Source organism: Gracilinanus agilis, chromosome 6 (assembly GCF_016433145.1).
Source record: "Gracilinanus agilis isolate LMUSP501 chromosome 6, AgileGrace, whole genome shotgun sequence".
Lineage (NCBI taxonomy): Eukaryota > Metazoa > Chordata > Mammalia > Didelphimorphia > Didelphidae > Gracilinanus > Gracilinanus agilis.
In genome coordinates, this window is record NC_058135.1 from 102,103,878 (window position 1) to 102,113,516 (window position 9,639).

At 34.4% G+C, this 9,639-nt stretch overlaps 1 protein-coding gene across 1 annotated transcript in view; it reads right to left on the minus strand.

Annotated features, from left to right (window-relative positions):
* TLL1 (tolloid like 1) overlaps window positions 1-9,639 on the minus strand; it is a 281,506-nt gene that overhangs the window by 94,531 nt on the left and 177,336 nt on the right. The gene's annotated exons all lie outside the window — the stretch shown is intronic.

Genomic DNA, 9,639 nt, shown 5'->3' on the forward strand with positions numbered 1-9,639 from the left:
TATGAAATTTTCCCCATTTTTTCTCTGTACCATAAACTTGATTTTGACTATTAGACAACCAAGTATTTCACAAAATATTCAACAGGAAAGTATCCACAAAAGTTCTTTGTCTTCCTCTCAATAAAACTTCTTGTTTTTCTAATCCTGCATGCTCAACAATTCATCTTTCATGCAACCTCGATTTACAAACACACAAGAAAAGAGTGACCCCTCAGCAGTCTTTTCCCCATTGGTAGACACTTTCCTACACATCCCTAGGGACTCTATGACTGCAATGCATGTATCAAATTATTCAGGGGCTTTAAGCTGAGAACCATTTCTGGTTTGTTTTGCTAGACTCACATAGATTAAAATATTCGGGAAAGGAGGAACATTGCTTCTGTGCAGTAATTTAATTTTCACACTGCAACTACTGACTCCCACTAGTCACTACAGTACCAGCTGTGTCTGCTGGAAGATCTCTTTTATTGGAGCAAAGGGAGAAGCCAGAATGTTGAAAAATCAAAACAGCCCAAACTTTCTTCCTGGGACAGATCACCATTTTTTATATGCTAAAATTCTTGTTTTTCCTACTCAAAAAAGTAAAATGTGAATTCTCTACCATTCACATTAAAATCAGGTAAATAGTACCCAATTTTGTCTTTGGCATTCATCAGACACTGAAGAAATATATGATGAGACAGCTGTGGAACAGTTAAAACTTAATTTCTTGAAATGCCAAAAAAAAGGGGTGTGGGGAGGAGGGAAGTAATTCTAAAAAGAAAAGGTTTTCATCTTGGATTTTTTCTTTTTCTATTTTAAATGTCAGGCATGGGTGGAAGAAGAAAATTGGCCTGACTTTAATACAACACACAGAATCCTTTCAAAGCAGAAAATGTGACAGAGAGGCTTTCCCAAGTCAAAACATTGCATTGGTTGCAAAAATGTAAATCTTCATTCTTTGACTAAGGATAAGACTAAGTTCATATTTGCATTACACATTCTAATTACTTGAAAAATATTTGTTGACTAATGATTGAGCATATTGAGTACAAATAATTCTTTTTTCTAATGGTATGTTATTTTTCCCTCCAAGAGGAAAAATATAAGAAAAAGAGGAAAACCATAGAATAGTGTCACTTATGTGTGTCTTTTAAAATTTTATCAAATAATCTACATCAGATTAAAAGTCAAGTATAGTTTACTTGACCAATTATACTTTACTTGAAACTTGACTGAAATTTTCTATCTGCAACAAAATGCAATTTTGTTGTCCTAAAGATTGTTGCAAGGCAGAGGAATTTTCAAAAACCAGCATATCAGGACTTGCACTTGCTACATCACTACGTTAAGTGGACCCAATGGTGCCCAGGTATCACTATACATATTAAGACCCCATTTTGCAATTCTTCAAAACTAAAAAGTCCTAGAGACAAAGCAAATCAACAGCTCAAGGGGACAGAATGGCTGCAGGTCTTCAGAGTTAAAAATAATCAATCAACTTCAGTCAGCATCATCAAGAAATTATTGCCTACTCAAGCAAATTCAATAGTGCTACCATCAGGACAAATGAGAGTAATGCACTAGGCCCTCATATTCCCCAAGATACAAAAGACACACTTTACACATGCACAAAAATTACACAGACATACAAAATAATGTTTTTATTGACTCTCTGCGTTAAAATTATTTAAAGAAGAGCTAATTTCATGAGAAGAAAATAATTTTTGACCAAGATTCAGGGTACTTTGTTTTTTTTGCTTGTCTTTTCCACTAATAGGAGCCTTTAGCAGATCACTTAACATTTCTTAGCTGCTCTTTCATTATTTGTAACATTAGGGATTGATACTATGTGGTCTTGAAAATCCCTTTGTTCTAAAATTCTGAGATTTCATAGTTCTAAAAATATGAAGATGTGTTTCCATTACTAAAAATAATAAATGAACAATGAATGTACTATATATCTGAAGACCTGGATTCCAGTCTATTTAATAGCTCTGACACTCTGGTCATATTGCCTGAGCTCTCTAAACCTCAATTTCCCCATCTGTAACTAAGGGACCACAACCTGTTTGGCCTACCTCACATGTATTGCAAGTCATAAAATGCAGGTCAAATGAAATAATGTATGTAAGAGTGGTATGAAAACTTTCAAATATGATAGAAATATAAGGAACTATTATTGTTTTGAGCTATTTCACACATCTCCTTCCCTTAGACAACGCTATTTGGATTTTAACCTCCAAAGTTGGCAGGATGTTCCTCATTATGATTTTACAACACAAGTGAAATCACAGGTCCAGATCAAACAAAGAAACATAATATTTTAAAAATATTATTGTTGCCATTTCTGAATTGACAAATGATCAAAGGATATGAATGGGCAGTTTTCAGAAAAAGAAATCAAAGCTATCAATAATCATATAAAAATGTTCCAAATCACTCTTGATTAGAAAAATGCAAATTAAAAAAACTGAGTTATTGTCCCACACTTATCAGGTTGGCCAGTATGTCAGAAAAGGAAAGTGATAAATGTTGAAGAGGATGTGGCAAAATTGAGACACTAATGCATTGTTGGTGGAGTTGGGAACTGATCCAACTATTCTGGAATGCAATTTGGAACTATGCCCCAAGGTCTATAAAACTGTGCATACTCTTTGATCCTGTAATACCACTACTGAGTCTGTATAGGAAACAGATCATAAAAAGGGGGAAGGGACCTACTTGCACACACAAAAAATGTACAGGAGCTCTTTTTGTGGAGACAAAATGGAAATTGATGAGATGCCTATCAATTGGGGAATAGCTGAACAAATTGTGGCATATGGTGGTGATGAAATGCTATTGTGCTATAAGAAATGATAAGCAGGATGATTTCAGAAAAAGCTGGAAAGATCTACATGAACTGAACCAGAGATAAGTTAGAAAAACCAGAAGAACAACATACACAATTAACAGCAATATCGTACAGTGATCAACTGTGAAAGATTTAACTACTCTCATCAGTATGATGATCAAGGACAGTTCTGAAGAACTTATGACAAAGGATGTTATCCACCTCCAGAGAATGAACTATTAGAGTCAGATGCAGATCAAAGCATACTATCTTCTACATTAGTTTATTTGGGAGTTTTGGTTTTATATGAGTAATCTCTTACAACAATGACCAATATGGAAGTATGTTGTGCGTAATAAACATATATAATACTGATCAAATTACTTACTATTTCATGGTGGGGGGGGAGGTGGGTGAGACAATTTTAATCTTATAATTCCAGAAAATATATATATATATGGAAAATTGTTATTGCTTGTCATTGGGGAAATAAAATATCTTTGAATAAAAAGAGAATTATTCTTCTGGTAACCTAAATTGAGTTCCCAAAACAAATTAAAAGTTGAAGAAAGAAAAAGGAAAGATATGAACTTTAGTTACATGTTGGGAAACATATAGTACACTTCAAGTAATTCCTGGGTTTCAAAGAACACATACTCCCGAAATAAATCCACAATATTTATTTATCTATCTGAAAAAACTACCTTCTGTCTTGAAACAGATACTATGTATTTGGTTCCAAGGGAGAAGAGTGGGAAGGACTAGGCAATTAGGCTCAAGACTTGCCTAAGGTCATTCAGTTAGGAAGAATTTGAGGCCATATTTGAACCAAGGATCTCCCATCTCCAGACCTGGCTCTCCAGCCACTGATCTCTCTACCTAGCCACCCTTCTCAGAAGTATTTATTAAGGACTTAAATATATAGAAAGTGAAGAGACATAGATTTTTGAATATAGCTGATATGAATATTTCTCTTGGGTAAGCAGATTTATTATAATTTGTTGCATAGTTATAACAAATATATGTATTAAATTATTGCTAGGCTACATATTATGTTATATATAAAACTAAAAATAAATGGTCACTAAAAAATGAAAAGTAGGTTGAAGCAGAACATCGAAACCTTTGCATCAGAAAGGTCCACATACAAACAATGTTTCTAACATGCATAGGGTAAGGATGCACAAGGCATTAAACCTCTGGGTAATGGCAGATAACATACTGAGTGACAGTCAGGATTCAAGCTGGAACACTCAACTAGATCTAATAAGAAGAATGTTAGTAGGGATAAATGGAAGAACTTACACCTGGTTCAGAAATCCAATGTCACAAGTATCAGATAACACCAAATATTTAGAGGAAGAATGTTGAAAAAGTATATTTGTCAGAAAAATATTTGGTAGTTCTAATAAACTACAGGCTCACTATGAGTCAAGAGTGTGATATGGCAGGGAATAGAAAAAGGAAAAAAAAAACAAAAACTAAGAGCTGTGTTAGGAAAGACACAACTCCCTGAAAAAGAGAAATGCAAGTATCATTGTATTCTGCCCCGGACAAGTCACATATCCTGGAGGAAAAAAGTTCAGTGTGCGTACCAAGTTAAAGAAAAAAGGAATATTGAAAGTGGGAAAGACATCCAGATGAAGACAACAGGAATGGTTAAGGAACTTGACCATACAAGTCCTCCTGAGGTTTCAAAATGTAAAGACGGGGAGAAGAGCTACTTCTGGACTCCCACCTGTCACATCCATCAGCTATTGCTGCTGTGACTGTTACAAAGTACATTCCTACATGAGACCAGGTCTTGTATCCTATTTACTCTGAGTTATGCTTCCCCTACCCTGGGTAAACCAACCAAAGGCAAAGGGGTAAATAAGGTGAATTTGATCTTCTAGTATATTATTTGTAGAAACAATTTCATGGAAAATAATTTATAATAAGGAAATAATTCATTACCAACACTTTTAATCATAAAAGGGTTATAATACAGCAGTGTAATCTTCAACTTTTCTTAGTATACGCTCGTAATACACATTGAGGTAAAATAAGATCTGAATAAAAGGCCAAATGAATTTGGTGTTAGGAGAAGGAAAGGAGAAGAAAGAGGAGGGTGGAGAGGTAGAGTAGAATTGTTTGGGTGTTTAGGGAAAGATATAGGTCAAAAGAAAGGGAAATGTAAAGTTAAGAGATATAATGTGGATATTACTTAAAATGAGAGAAATTATCACATCCAACATGGAAAGCAAGAATAATCAGCAAGGATGAGAGGAATAGCAAAGGAAAAAGAGCATGTCAAAACAGGAAATATGGACAAGAAACTGAGAGAAAAAAGGTGAAAATAAAGGTAATACATGAAGTTCTAAAACCCAAAGGATGTTTTGTTTATTTGTATCTTAAATAAAATAGCATCCTTGTGGGGCCTTTTTTTAATACCAGGGAGAGAATAATAGAACATAAACCTCAAGCTCTCATCCAACTAACCTTTCTGATTTAAGATTGTTTAAGAAAAACAAACTATAAAATAGAAACTATAAATCACTGAAGCCCATTTGCCAGTCCTACTGTCCCACTTCAACTCTACTTGTCATCAATCATAATGATTAGTAGCCATAAAAGAACTGAAGAATCGGGGACATAGGATTACTTTGTTTTCTGCTGTTTGAAAGATCTTAGGATCTATTTTGATACAGAAAGAAATGGAAAAAAAATCTAAAATAAGTGATAAATGAATTATATTTTGCATAAGACTGAGTTAATAAGCAATGTTGAAGGAGAAATGATAATATAACTAAAAAGGTTCACCATGTTTTGCTTATGTTTTCTTGCTCTTATGAGCTGATATTATTTCATCAATTTATTGAATGTTCTCCCTAAGTTTATTTCTCAAGACCAACACTCTGAGAAGTTCTCAAGACACATTGCTTGACATATAATAGATATTTAATCAATGCTTATAATTTGATGATTAATGTTCATTGCAAAAATGATTCTCAAAATGGTAAGCATTTTCATGTGCCAGCCCAATCTTATGTATTTATAGTTTATAAGTCACTTTCATATCCATGATTACATCTGATTCTAACAACCAACATGAGAATGAAGGAAGAAAAGTAGGAAGGAGGAGAAAAAAAGGAGAGAAAGAAAGGAGGAAGGGAGGGTGTTAGGAAAGGCATTATATCTTCTATTTATAGACAGAGACATAGACTCGGAGGTTCAAAGTCACATACACACAAAAATAACAGAACTAAAGTTGACATTGTCTGACTCCAAAACCAAGGTTCTTTCCATGGCATTATGATACTGGGAAAGATCGCAGAGCAAAAATAAATGTAAATGGGGCATCAGAGATAATGAGGTTCTGTTATTTCCATTATACAAAGAGAAGAAAAAAATCTCTACAGGTCTAAAAGATTTTTTTAAGGAAAGTCCTACTTCTCAAACAGGTGAGATGAATTCTCCAGTGTAAAATCTGTAAGAGTATATAGTCAAGAGTTTCATGGGAAGGTAAGTAGCACTGATGCAATAGAGACTATATCATTGCTAAGATTGAGTCAAAAAACTGTCGTATCACATCACATATTCCATTATGTTTTGTAAAAGTGATAGTAATTAGCATATACCTACTTACTTTTTTCAAATTGTACACTAATATTACTAATTTAATGGAATTTCTTTAGATGTTTAGAATACTCAGAATTACTCCAAATATTTTGTTGACATACTTTCTTTAGTATTTATGATGAATTTCTTAATTATTCCCTCTGTGGCTATTCCATGGCAAATGATAAATCGTAATCTGGCTTTCTGCTCCTAACCAGGATGCTCTAAGACATATTCTGCATGCTCTAGAAATAGCAAATGTTTTTAAATATTAAAAATGCAAATCTATTGCTGCTCTTCCCCTTCCTATTTCCACGATATTAGGAATTTCTCTAAACTAAATATAAATAGTCTTTGGACTAGCTGCTATTTTAAATTATACATATTACTACTTGATTTCTGGAATGTGGAATATTATATTTATAGTTTTGCTTTAAAGCCATTTTATTATTCTTTCTAAGGACTTTATGTGGTAAGGACAGGCCTAACCAGGGCCTTTCTGCCAATATTAAGGCAAACAAATAAACTTTTAAAAATGATTTTTAAGTCCTACCACTTTTTCCCCCCCAAAAGTTTAGGTTTCCTCAGGAATGGTTAGCAGAAAGAAGGATTCTTAGTAGTTATGCCCAGAAATCGTCAAATGGACATATAAAATTTTATAGCTGGTAGGAACCTTAGAGACTGTTTAATCTAACCTCCTCATTGTACAAAGTAGAAACTGAGGACAAGAGAGGTCAAAGATTCATTCTGGTCCATAATTACTCAAATGAAGTGAATTGCTCATATTCCAGAGTTGGCGGTGCAAACAGAACAATAAAAATATAATTATCTTCTAATGCCCAGGCTAGTATTGACCACACTATATTGTGCTGCCTATGGAAGAAACTCTCTGTGAGGGAACCTGATTTCTGGTTTATTCCTTCATCAGGGATGCCCTAGAATTTCCCTGACATAAAAATCTCTCCCACAAAATCACTGACATTAGACTGCTGATTCATTCAACTCATCTTGGCACTTCTATGAGCAGCAATCCCTCTACTTAATTGTTCCACTTTAAAAATGAAGTGTAAGGAGTACAGATGTACATAGATCACATAAGCTAAAGTCTCATTTTCTTATTTCTTTAAAGGCTTTACAAGGGAGGGGACCCAAGTAAGCAAAAAGTTGTTTTTTTTATAAATTACACTGGTTTTATACAATCAAACTTATTTAGAAAATATAAGCCTGGTATTATAAAACTAGAACTCATTTTCTATAGTACATTAGAAGAAAGTAAGAGCCACACTATACTCAGCCCTTATCAGGCCATACTTAGAGCCAGGTTTCTTAATCAGGGCATCACAGATGCTAAGAGGGCCTGTAGATAGATTTCAGGAGGTCTGCAAACTTGGATGAGGAAAGAAAAACTATACTTATAAATAATATTTTTATAATCCTACATAATTTGCTCTTTGCATTTAGAAACATTTCTTTCTGAGAAAGAATCCTTGCTTTCTGAAAATTAGAGATTTCTAAAAATAAAGTGGGGGACATCTTAAAAAGTAGTAGATCTTCTCCTTAATGGAAGACATCCAAGGTCGAGAAGGATTTTTTAAGAAGGGACTCTTAGGCATGGGCTACACTAGATGGCTCCTGGCATTCCTGTTACTCTGATTCTATGCAAGTTTCTACCCTATAAATTCTATTGGATTTGTTCATATTTCTTTATTAAACATCCCAGTATGTTTTTATGATCACTAAATGTGATAACCATAATTATAAAGCCATTTGTGTTGCCCATATGAGAGTAAACTCATACTATAATTAATATTAAACATAGCAGAGAAAATACCCTCTCCAAAGGTTAGTGAACAAAAGTTCAGTTTCTGTACTCTTCTCTGGCCTCTCATGAGTTAGTCTTGCATACAGTAACTGTTCAATAAATATTACTTGAGTAGATGTAATTCAACACATCATGACTTACATCTGCATTGCAAAAGAATAACTGAATGGATAACCCTGACAACATCCAAGATAAAATATTCAGATTATTCCGTACTGGGCATTTCCTTAGATTTGATAAATGGAAGTAACCTTTTCTAAGTGTCAGAATGTCAGCATAAAAGGAGATTGAGGCAATCCATTCAGTCAGCCTGTCCCAACCACTAGAATAACAGTGATGTATTTTCACTGCTCCCCAAATATTATAAGACAGAAGGAAAAAAAGCTAAAATGTAATGGTGTAGGGGGAGAAATTAACTCAAAACATGAAAATGCTGTGCTTATGTTCCTTCTTTGAGCTGCGCAAGGGTTTGTCAACAAGATAATATATCAGGAAAAATGATTTTCTGGAAGGTGGCAGATTTCCTTTCATTCATGAAGTAATTCACAGAGTGATATAAAACTGAAAAGTAAGACCAGAGATAGATTTGACTTTCAGACAGACAGCTAGCTATTTAAACTATCCAAAACATAATTGTTCATATTTTTAAAAACCTCTGTGGAAACTTTCAACTTTCTAAATAGCTCATTCCAAGCAACCAATCAAGAGGCATTTATTAAACAACTACTGAGTCCCAGTAACTGGGCTTGACTCTAGAAACTCAAAAGCAAAAAAGAAATTCTCTGTCCTCCAAGAGCAGTATTTGTTAGCTATGTATCATCTTTATTTTCAATCAAAATGAAACACCACTTTTCAAAAACCATCCCTAATCCTTCCATATTCTTAGATTGTGATACCTGGGATACATTTTTTTAACATGATGGAATGGCTTCTGTCATGCTTGGTAGCTGCTCTAGAGAAAATTTATGAAGGCAAAAATACAAATCTCATGAGATAAGAAGATGCACCAGTATCTCCAACTGTCTATCTAGGGCAAATCCACTTGACCAGGGGTCAGCAACCTTTTTGGCCTTGAGAGCCATAAACACCACATTTTTTAAAATGTAATTTCGTGAGAGCTGTAGAGTGCTCACAGTGCGAGCTCCTGTAACAGTGCCTGAAAAAAAATTGACTTTATGGCTCCTGCAGAAAGAGCCATATCTGGCCCTCAAAAGAGCCAGATATGGCTCGAGAACCATACGTTGCCAACCCCTGCACGAGACTATTGAAGTGAAGAAAATTACCACTGACTGATGACCACAGAAAATAACTGTAGCAAAGATCAAGGTGTTCGTCGTGTTCGTTTTCTCTCTCTCTCTCTCTCTCTCTCTCTCTCTCTCTCTCTCTCTCTGTCTCTTATACA